Source organism: Schistocerca nitens, chromosome 3, assembly GCF_023898315.1.
Source record: "Schistocerca nitens isolate TAMUIC-IGC-003100 chromosome 3, iqSchNite1.1, whole genome shotgun sequence".
Classification (NCBI taxonomy): domain Eukaryota; kingdom Metazoa; phylum Arthropoda; class Insecta; order Orthoptera; family Acrididae; genus Schistocerca; species Schistocerca nitens.
Window position 1 is genome coordinate 342829911 of NC_064616.1, and position 11875 is coordinate 342841785.

At 45.3% G+C, this 11875-nt stretch overlaps 1 non-coding gene across 1 annotated transcript; it reads left to right on the plus strand.

The window, feature by feature from the left end:
* The first annotated feature begins 9138 nt into the window (after nt 1–9138).
* Trnas-gga (transfer RNA serine (anticodon GGA)) lies at nt 9139–9222 on the plus strand. Its single transcript is given in 2 exon segments — nt 9139–9178; nt 9188–9222. It is a non-coding gene; the product is annotated as a tRNA-Ser (tRNA).
* Nucleotides 9223–11875: the final 2653 nt, after the last annotated feature.

Consider the following 11875-nt stretch of genomic DNA (forward strand, 5'->3'; position numbering starts at 1 on the left):
TGAATTTGTGCATGCGATGACCTGACTTGCTAACGTCAATGCTAAATAACTCGGAAAGTGAGCAACCTGTCGAATTTCTGTCTTAACAATTATTTTTCAGCGCAATCTCCCTCGAAATGCCCTTAAAAGCTTCTCAGACTGTTTCAGACCACGCTGTAGAACGTCTGGAAGCAATGGAACTGTAGATGCGGAGAAGCATACTGAAAATAAGCTGGAGAGAGAATAAGTCGAACACATGTGTCCTCAAGGAATTACTCTGCGAAACATAATTAAACAATCTCTTTTTCGAAACCCCATAATTGTTTGCTATTTAATTTATAAGTTTGAAATTTGGCTCTAAGATGCCTACAACCTTCCCCTGTAATGGAGCAAAAGCGTGACGCCCTGTGACGTCACCCTCGAGCTCCGCGACGTTCCAGACAAAAAATAAAAAATAAATCACGGTTCAGAACGCTGATCAGAATAGACTCGAAAAGATCTCGGGCGCTGACATTAAGAGCATCAATGAAACCACCCATTACTTTGAGGGATTCACACATCTTGCAGTCGAAAACACACATCTTGCAGTCGAAAACGATGTTATTGACAATCTTTGACACTGTTGACACCCCACAGTCGCTACAACCCTTCTCTAGTGTCGTTGTGGCTAGCAACTCCGCTGAACGTGATCTCACGCCTTTGGAGTTCAGTACGACAGTAATTTTTACTCTGGTGTACAGTGTATGACCGCAAGAGACCGTTCAAAGCCTTTAGACGACATCTGAACGCGATCTAAATCAGCAAGGGAAGCTAACGCTTCTCCAGTCCTCATGTTCCGCACCCACCTGCGGTGTGATCACGGAGGGGTGCGACATCGACACAAGATTACTAAAATGGCAAAGAGTCCCTATAGGATCACCCCCCTCCCCTCCCCCAGGTTGGAAATACTGTCATTGCCACCCGCCCAGGATTGCTGAGCACTTGAAAAATGTACCTGCACAGAGAAAACCCTCGAGTGCATCCTAGGCACCTGCAGGTAAGCAACCACCTGAAACCTCTCTGTTCTGGCATGCGTACAGGTAAGTGGCCAGAACTCTCATGGGTTTTCTCCGTGCAGGTACATATTTAAGATGCTCAACAAACATGGGCAGCTGGTAGAGTCAGTATCGCCCAACTGTGGGAGTCTCAAAGAGACACTTTACCGTTTTAGTCAAGCACGTGTCCACATCGCTCTCCACTGTGATCACGCCACAGAAGGATGCAAAGCAGGAGGACTCGAAAAGCATAAGCACCCTTTGCTGCTTCAGATCGAGTTCAAATTTCGTCGAATGGTTTTGAACGGTCCCTAGTGGCTCCACACTGTATACCAGAGCAGACTGGAGTGCGATCAGATTCAGTAGGTTTGCTAGCCCACGACGTCCTTAGGGAAGGGTTGATGCGTCTGTAGTGTGTCAGCAGCGTCAAAGATTATCAAAAACGTCGTCTCGTTGCTCATTCCAGTGTGAACTGTCGGTTTCGATCGCAAAATGTGTGGGAATCAACGCCTCAAGGGGAGGGGCTTTCACTGACGCCCTTTATGCCACCCCTGAGGCCTTTCATTGTCGATTCTGAACGGCGGTGTGTCCGAAACGCGTTCCTCGGCCACACATAAAAACAAAACACGACATGATTTCATCGATGGGCGCCGCAGGTCTAACCTCCATCACGAAGGCGTCAGGAGAAGGGGTGAAATGTGGGTAAGAGAGGGTGCGGCAACTCCCCCATCCATGGTGGCGTTGGGCAGAGATGTGGTCAAATTTGGTGCCAATATGACATCATTAACCCAACTTTCACCTTTTTTTTTTGCGTGTGTCGGCATCTTGTTGTTTGAAGTGTCGCCGGACACTAGGGTGGTGTCGCAGGGCGCCATGCTTTTGCACCATTATAGGGGAATGTTGCAGGCGCCTTTGACCCAAATTTTAAACTTATACGCCGCAATGGGAAATAATTACATGGTTTCGAAAAAGTGATCGATTCTGATGCCAGTGTAGATGAAACAAGGGAACTGATCAAATGCCATAGAAAAGAGGAAAGGATAAATCATTGGCCAGACGTCCAATGAAGTTTTGGCTATCATATGAGAAGGAAAGATTTAAGGGAAGAAAGGAACACTGTGGAAGAATAATCTGATTTCTGTGATCGAAATAGACGACAGAGTGATAGAGAAACAACTAAAATTGCTCAAAAGAGGGAAGGCCGCTGGACCTGATGGGATACCAGTTCGATTTTACACAGAGTACGCGAAGGAACTTGCCCCCCTTCCTGCAGCGGTGTACCGTAGGTCTCTAGAAGAGCGTAGCGTTCCAAAGGATTGGAAAACGACACAGGTCATCCCCGTTTTCAAGAAGGGACGTCGAACAGATGTGCAGAACTATAGACCTATATCTCTAACGTCTATCTGTTGTAGAATTTTGGAACACGTTTTATGTTCGAGTATAATTACTTTTTTGGAGACTAGAAATCCTCTCTGTAGGAATCAGCATGGGTTTCGAAAAAGACGATCGTGTGAAACCCAGCTCTCGTTGTTCGTCCACGAGACTCAGAGGGTCATAGACACAGGTTCCCAGGTAGATGCCGTGTTTCTTGACTTCCGCAAGGCATTCGATACAGTTCCCCACAGTCGTTTAATGAATAAAGTAAGAGCATATGGACTATCAGACCAATTTTGTGATTGGATTGAGGAGTTCCTAGATAACAGAACGCAGCATGTCATTCTCAATGGAGACAAGTCTTCCGAAGAACGAGTGATTTCAGGTGTGCCGCAGGGGAGTGTCGTAGGACCGTTGCTATTCACAATATACACAAATGACCTTATGGATGACATCGGAAGTTCACTGAAGCTTTTTCGGATGATGCTGTGGTATATCGAGAGGTTGTAACAATGGAAAATTGTACTGAAGTGCAGGAGGATCTGCAGCGAATTGACGCATGGTGCAGGGAATGGCAATTGAATCTCAATGTAGACAAGTGTAATGTGCTGCGAATACATAGAAAGAAAGATCCCTTATCATTTAGCTACAATATAGCAGGTCATCAACTGGAAGCAGTTAATTCCATAAATTATCTGGGAGTAGGCATTAGGAGTGATTTAAAATTGAATGATTGTATGAAGTTGATCGTCGGTAAACCAGATGCCACACTGAGATTCATTGGAAGAATCCTAAGGAAATGCAATCCGAAAACAAAGGAAGTAGGTTACAGTACGCTTGTTCGCCCACTGCTTGAATACTGCTCAGCAGTGTGGGATCCGTACCAGATAGGGTTGATAGAAGAGATATAGAAGATCCAACGGAGAGCAGCGCGCTTCGTTACAGGATCATTTAGTAATCGCGAAATCGTTACGGAGATGATAGATAAACTCCAGTGGAAGACTCTGCAGGAGAGACGCTCAGTAGCTCGGTACGGGCTTTTGTTGAAGTTTCGAGAACATACCTTCACCGAGGAGTCAAGCAGTATATTACTCCCTCCTACGTATATCTCGCGAAGAGACCATGAGGATAAAATCAGAGAGATTAGAGCCCACACAGAGACATACCAACAATCCTTCTTTCCACGAACAATACGAGACTGGAATAGAAGGAAGAACCGATAGAGGTACTCAAGGTACCCTCCGCCACACACCGTCAGGTGGCGTGCGGAGTATGGATGTAGATGTAGATGTGACGGATTCAAACAGAACGCTGAACTGAAATGTTCAGCACAGGAAGAACACCTCCGACCTCCAAGTTGTGTGATGCGGTTTCGACGTACAACACTTTGTCACCTACCTTTGTCCCTCAACCATTTTCATAGGTACTCATGACAGCAGAATGCGAATAGCCGGCCATCTTCGCAGTTTCCGATATACTCGTTCCGAGACGACGGGGCATAACAATCTGCACTCTGTCAGAGTCGCTTATGCTGGTTGATTTCCGCCATTTGCGGCAATCGTCTGTAGAATGACTCTTGATTCGTGTGTACCTCGTTTACTTACTTTCCTTGCAGCGTCACGTGCCCGCAACGCCACCAAACTCGTGATGGGCAGTGGTCATATTGTTTTGGCTCATTTGTGTACATTGAATTGTGGGCAGTTGCGCTTATCTCACACACCATATGAATGTAGTGGAAGTGCATATCTGGTGGACGCATGCTATATCGTGAACTTGCCCCACATGATCCACACTACTGAAAAATAATTTTGGAGCGTGGAGAGTGCAGCTCAATAACAGCACCGTATTTGATTAGTCGGAAGAGTTGATAAGACATACGCTAATGCAGTGGTAGCTTGACAAAAAAAAGTCGTTTTTGAGTAATTTAGTTGGCCACGCAAGGGTGGTTGCAGCGTGTGGTAATAAGAAATGCTGAAGTAACACGTGGCGCTGTGCTCCCCACGCACGTGTTTGCGAAAGAGCCCCGAGTCCCCTAAGGGGTCCACCTCAAGATGAAAACTTGATTCGCGAAACTGATAACGCTCCGGAAGAAGTAAGGGAACGCGTGTTAAGCTAATCTGAGGTAGTTACTGTGCTTGTTTCATATTTAGAATAACTGGAACTATAACCTGAAAGGTACGGAATGAAAGGAAAATTATTACAATCAGTTACGTATTCCATGGGATGCTATCATGTTTTTACTGCTCAAAGCATGTATTTAAAAATATTTTGACCGAATTTTAAAAAAAGATGTTGGGTGACTGCCTTATGAGTGTTTCGGGCTTAAACTGTCACTTACCTACATCCCGTTTCTCTTTCAAACGCCGCGTAGCCAAATACACGAAAGCCAAATGCTCCGCGTCTAGTCTCTTCCATTGCATACTACGTCCTCCAATTATTCGTAAATAACCAGATTGTTGGTCAGCTCCCTTTATTTACAATAGTTCTTGTCGCCTTATTGATCTTTCTATCTCGATCCTCGATCATTCTCTGCGCGCAGCCACGAGTGCTTACGCGACAAAAAACACACACACACACACACACACACACACACACACACACAACATACACAAGAGGCTCGCGATAACTCGCATGTGAATGCACACATACGAGTATATTACGTGCAAACGACAGTCTCGTGTGATGCTGGGCTTGTAGGCACTGGGTACCCGGCGATTATTTGTTGTTGAATGGATGGCGTTCCCGCAGTCACCTAACGAGATGTTTTGTGCAGCGCAATCTGCCGGTACTATATTCTCGCATGCGGCGTGATCGACAGGAAATTAACCTTTGGAATACCTCCAGCCTCAATGATAGCATGCCGTGTAATATTCTTTTACATATGCTATTCACAGGTTATACACGTAAAATGAAATTTTCTCTATCGATTGGGTTCAGACTGAAAGCATGAAATAAAAATCTGCTTTTAGACTAACATGAAACTGCATATGCTTCGTTAAAGTTAAGCCGGAAAATTATTTTACGTCGTGTTCCTGCTAAAGAACGTAAAATGAAGAAGGAAAATATTATTTCTTTCCAGTTGTTTTCTTGTTGATATGGCGCATCAAGTTCATACAGTGTTATAGAAGAAGTTCACAAGAAATTACGATCAGCTACCAAAAGAATCATGTAGATAACAGTTAACAACAGCGTTACTTAACTTAGCCCTTGGAATGAACAGTCGTCTCATTTCATGTAAGTTTCATTTGGAAATCTCAATGTTCCATCAAAAGGTTCTGCTTGGTGAAACATCCGTGGAGCCTCGTACTATTACTCGAATGTTGATCGACAGGAAATTAACCTCTGGAATACCTCCAGCCCAAATGATAGCAAACCGTGTAATATTCTTTTACAGATGCTATTCACAAGTCATATACATAAAATAAAATTTTCTCTATCGATTGGATTCAGACTGAAAGCATGAAATAAAAATTTGCTTTTAGACTAACGTGAAACTGCATATACTTCGTTAAAGTTAAGCTGGAAAACTATTTTACGTCGTGTTTCTGCTAAAGAACGTAAAATAAAGAAGGAAAATATTATTTCTTTCCAGTTGTTTTCTTGTTGATGTGGCGCATCAAGTTCATACAGTGTTATAGAGGAAGTTCACAAGAATCAGCTGCCAAAAGAATCATGTAGATAACAGTAAACAACATCGTTAGTTAACCTAGCCCTTGGAATTCCTGGCAGGAATGAAGCTATTACATTTCATTTGCATAAAATAACTGTGCACAGTTTCTTGGTCTAGACAGTCGTCATTAAAATACGACGTATCCTTCAGTACTTTGCACAACTGTGACAACTATTAAGACTCGCTGCTGTCCCTTCTCCAGTAGTTCAATTTTATTGCTGCAAAAACTCTCACAACTGTCAGAAAATATTACTGTATTCACCCACAAATACAGCAGTCAGTTCTGAAGTCGCATACAGAGTACTCGTTCACACATAGAAGGCCTGTTGTATGTTGAAAACAGTAAGAAAAGCACCCATAACCTCATATCAAATGGCTCTGAGCACTATGGGACTCAACTGCTGTGGTTATCAGTCCCCTAGAACTTAGAACTACTTAAACCTAACTAACCTAAGGACATCACACACATCCATGCCCGAGGCAGGATTCGAACCTGCGACCGTAGCAGTCTCACGGTTCCGGACTGCGCGCCTAGAACCGCGAGACCACCGCGGCCTAACCTCATATCATACTAGGGCGCTTGTTTCTAGATGTTGTACGCCGTACTGTTCTCATAATTAATAATTTTACAGTTCCTGTTGATACCCCAATGTGTGTATTCTTCTGTGATGAAGGACATGACAGATTTTACCTTGGTCGTACAGTAGACTATCATTTTGATAGCTAGAACTATATTTTCCCTTTATCGACGTTTCTGACGTCACTTTAAACATACTTTTTACGATGCACTGAATAACCGGAAATGTTTCTAACAGTTTCATTCATCATGTACCAATGAGGTTTACTCACGTTTCATAGCGCCCCTGAGCACTCAGAGGTTTGTGAGAATTGCAACACCCAGAAACAATACCGATTTTCCAGAATGAGATTTTCACTCTGCAGCGGAGTGTGCGCTGATATGAAACTTCCTGGCAGATTAAAACTTTGTGCCGGACCGAGACTCGAACTCGGGACCTTTCCTTTCGCGGGCAAGTAGAGCACTTGCCCGCGAAAGGCAAAGGTCCCGATTTCGAGTCTCGGTCCCTCACACAGTTTTAATCTGCCAGGAAGTTTCAGTACCCCGAGTGAATCGAAACTCGCAGGGTGTGTAGAGCAGTGTGCAGAAATACAGTGATGAGTCAAAATATTACGACCACATCGCACCGCAGTACAGAATGCCATCTGGTGGAGTTGAGGACATTTGATGCTGTGCGGAAACTGAATAAGTGGAACAGACACGAATGGGAAATCATTCTAAAGAGGGTATGGGACGCTTATGGGGAAACTGACTAACGTAAGAGACTTAAACAAATGTCCAGTTGATATCGGCCAAAGGCCCTGCCGCAGTGATAATACCGGTTTCCGTCAGATCTCTGAAAAAAAAAAAATGGTTCAAATGGCTCTGAACACTAGGGGCTTAACTGCTGAGGTCTTCAGTCCCCTAGAACTTAGAACTAATTAAACCTAACTAACCTAAGGACATCACACAAATCCATGCCTGAGGCAGGATTCGAACCTGCGACCGTGGCGGTCGCGCGATTCCAGACTGTAGCGCCTAGAAACGCTCGGCCACTCCGGCCGGCAGATCACTGAAGTTAAATGCTGCTGGTTTGGCTAGCACTTGGATTGGTCATCGTCCGACTCTGCCGAACGCTGTTGGCAAGCGGGGCGGGGTGCACTCAGCCCTTTCGAGGCCAGTTGAGGAGCTACTTGGTGGAGAAGTGTCGGCTCCAGTCACGAAAACTGACAACGGCCGGGAGAGCGGTGTGCTGACCATATGCCACTCCATATCTAGTGACGACTATCGGCTGCCGGCCGCGGTGGTCTAGCGGTTCTAGGCGCTCAGTCCGGAACCGCGGGACTGCTACGGTCGCAGGTTCGAATCCTGCCTCGGGCATGGATGTGTGTGATGTCCTTAGGTTAGTTAGGTTTAAGTAGTTCTAAGTTCTAGGGGACTGATGACCACAGATGTTAAGTCCCATAGTGCTCAGAGCCATTTGAACCATTTGACTATCGGCTGAGGATAACACGAGGGTCGGTCATTACCCCTGGGCCTTCCGAGGCCTGTTCGGATGGAGTTTAGTTTTGGGTTGTTATGGCCTGGCGCTTCGGGAACTAGCATCTAGGTACGTCCTCGCTCGGAGATCGGAGGCTTGTCCACTCTCTAAAATAGGACCTATGGCGATCTATGACGAATATGTCGATACAGTACAATGCTGGTGCAGGCACAAGTGTTTCCAAGCACACTGGTAATCACAGACTGTTGAGCATGGGGCCCCGCACCAGATGACGCCTAGGTCTTCCCTTATTGACCCAACCACATCGTCAATTAGAACTGCAGTGAACACAGGATCTTCGAGATTGGAAACCGGATTAATGGAAATGTGTCGCTTGGTCTGATGAATAACGTTTCTCGTCACACTAGGTCGATGGTTCAGTCTGGATACGTCATCATAGAGGAAATGGTTAACCACCGTGCATGTAGACCAGTGGGAGCAATGTTACGTTATGGCGGACACTCAACTGGGCTTCCATGAGATCTGTCTCAGAAATCGAAGGCACCGTGAGCATGATATCAGCGCCAGTTCTAGTCCCAAATTTAAGGCCACGTGATGAGGTAAGATTTCCGGTGATAAGAGTCCACGTGTCGAGGTCATGCTCACGCCTCAGCGATTAAAATTTGGCAGAAAAAGGATGCTGGCACGTGTCTACCCACGCCTGGGGGCGGGAAACTCTCTCCACTCCATTTGTCTCTATAGAGCAATTTCATGAGCCTCATCATTTGTTCTCTTTACTCCTCGTGGAAAGATACAGAGAGATACTATTTATACGAATTGTAGTACACAATCTACATAGTACATTTCCCATTTAATCTTTATTTTTTCTGATTTCTTATCTACATACTTTTTTATTCAATGCTTTTTTACAATAATAATTTTTTTTACACAGCTCTCATTATTTTATGCAATACATACAATATATGAAAAACCTACTAGCTGGTGCGACTAGCAGCAGAGGAAACGAATCCCCTCCACATAGCCGGCCCGAGTGGCCGAGCGGTTCTAGGCGCCACAGTCTGGAACCGCGCGACCGCTGCGGTCGCAGGTTCGAATCCTGCCTCGGGCATGGATGTGTGTGGTGTCCTTAGATTAGATAGGTTTAAGTGGTTCTAAGTTCTAGGGGACTAATGACCTCAGAAGTTAAGTCCCATAGTGCTCAGAGCCATTTGGACCCCTCCACATACAGTCACACAGATTTTTATATGGTACACTATTCTTTTCCACATAATGTATATAATTTTCATACACAAATGGCGTACCAACAATCAACGCAGGTACTCATACGCACACACATAAATACACACACACACACATCTATGACAAACAGTTCATACTAATATTCCGTGCACACATACAATATAAAAACCTATCCACTCTCAATTACCCAAGTGAGTACAGGGAGAGAGAGAGAAAAAATATACTTACGTTCACAAAAATCGATGTTAATCGTTCTGGCTCGCCAGTCCCAAGCCAATCGCCACCCTCTAATGTATCAATTAGCCCCATTACTTCTTGTGAATTACTATCTTGCATTGGGAGCTACGGTATATCCCTATCTGCTGCAAATAGAGGATACATACCAGCCCATGCTGCAGCAGGATCACATTCATTCACAGAACAGCGCTTCATCTATATAGATGTTATCTTGATGCAGGCTAGAACTCAAGTAATATCTCGCTGCTAAACGCCTCTTATTTATAGCTGGAAAACTGGTTAAATCCGGATTTGGTAACGGTAGGCAGGATCCTGTGAAACTGGCGCCTACACCACGGTGTTATGTAATGATATGTTGGAACGTGCAGGTACCACTGTCAGTGACATGTAGAACCATAATCGGTGCTTGCTTTAGACGTGTAGGATATGGAATGCTTTTATCAGATCTTCTTCGGCACTAATCAAAGGATACTATATTATATTTAGCAGTGGAAAGGTGCCTGGGCTGCCTCTGGACTTATCTTATTCTGACGTGTGAGGGCGACCATGAAGCCATAATCAGTCCACATTATGGAATGCTGTTATCAGCCTGCTGTCAACGCTTGTGAAACAATACTATATTACATTTAGCAGCAAGTAATGCATCAAGCTTGTCTTACTCTGCCATGTGTGGTCAGCCGTGAATGGCATGCTCTGCAGACATCGGCACATCTCTGTTAGTATACAAAGGCTGGAAGAGTGACGGTTTATTGAGAACGCGAAAAAGTACACAAGTGCATAGAAACAACAATATTCCTAATTCAGAACGTAAATCTAATTTAACACAAGTTGTATGACAGCAAACTGTGACAAGGCAACTGCTGTACTCCAGCAACATCTGGCTGCAGCCTTTCTCTCAACGGAAATGGCGGCTGGCGTTGGCGGGCGCTAGTGGTTCGGGGCTGCGATGACCTCACTTCGACCTTCTGCCCATCTATGTTGCGACTGGACCACTGGCTGACGATTCCATCGACATGATGGGAGAACGTTACCGGTCTCGCAATGGAATCCAACACACAATGTCTCGATGGTCAGCCAACGCTTCGATGATCTTCCTGACCAGATGGCCACTATTTATACTCTCAAAAGCGTGCCTGTGGCGGCGTTGGAGCTGCTGAAGTCACGTTGACCCTACTCCGAAGGACTCCTGGTTATGGTAACAGCCGGGGCAGTGGCCGCAGGTGAGCGGCGATGCCATGGTGTAACGCTGAGTCTATCAGTTACTGCTCCTTTAGTTATGCCGACAAATGGTTCAAATGGCTCTGAGCACTATGGGACTTAACATCTGTGGTCATCAGTCCCCTAGAACTTAGAACTACTTAAACCTAACTAACCTAAGGACATCACACACATCCATGCCCGAGGCAGGATTCGAACCTGCGACCGTAGCAGTCGCGCGGTTCCGGACTGAGCGCCTAGAACCGCTAGACCACCGCGGCCGGCCCCGTTATGCCGACACCATTAGTGGACTCACAGGTTGAAGGATCGTAAGGATGGGATAGGTGGTAATAATGTCAACTATGGTCAAGATTATGAATGCCACTGATGAAGTAGATCCTGCTCCTATGTTTCAGTTTCGATGTTTGGTATGGTATTTTTGTTCATTCCCAACCTGTTTCATCGATACTCGGCAATTCTGAAGCGTCCAGGAAGGCTGGAACACGTGGCTCTCTTCGCCTCGGTACCTGAGCGGACAGTGCGGCAGACTGCTATACGAAGGGGCCTAGGTTCGATTCCCAGGCGGGTAGGAGATTTTCACCGCTGGGTTACTGAGTCTTGGGTTCTCCTTACGTTAGTATTATCATAATTGACATTACTATTGAGACGACTGAATGGGCACGGCAATAAAACCAATAAATTGAAAAAAAAAGAGTCGTGTCTGAGACATCGTTTACACTGAGGTCACAAGTCATGGCATAGCGATTTGCGCATATATAGATAGCGTTAGTTTCGCGTACAGTAGGTATAAAAGAGCAGTACATTAGCGGAACTGTTATTTGTACTCAGGTGAATCACGTAAAAATGTTTCCAACGTGATTATGGCCGCACGACGGGAATTAACAGACTTACAAAGCGGAATAGTAGTTGGAGCTAGACGCATAGGACATTCCATTTCGGAAATCGTTAGGGAATTCCGTATTCCGAGATCCACAGAGTGTGCCGAGAACATCATATTCCAGGCATTACCTCTCACCACTGACAACGAAGTGGGCGACGGCCTTCACGTAACGACCGAGACCAGCGGC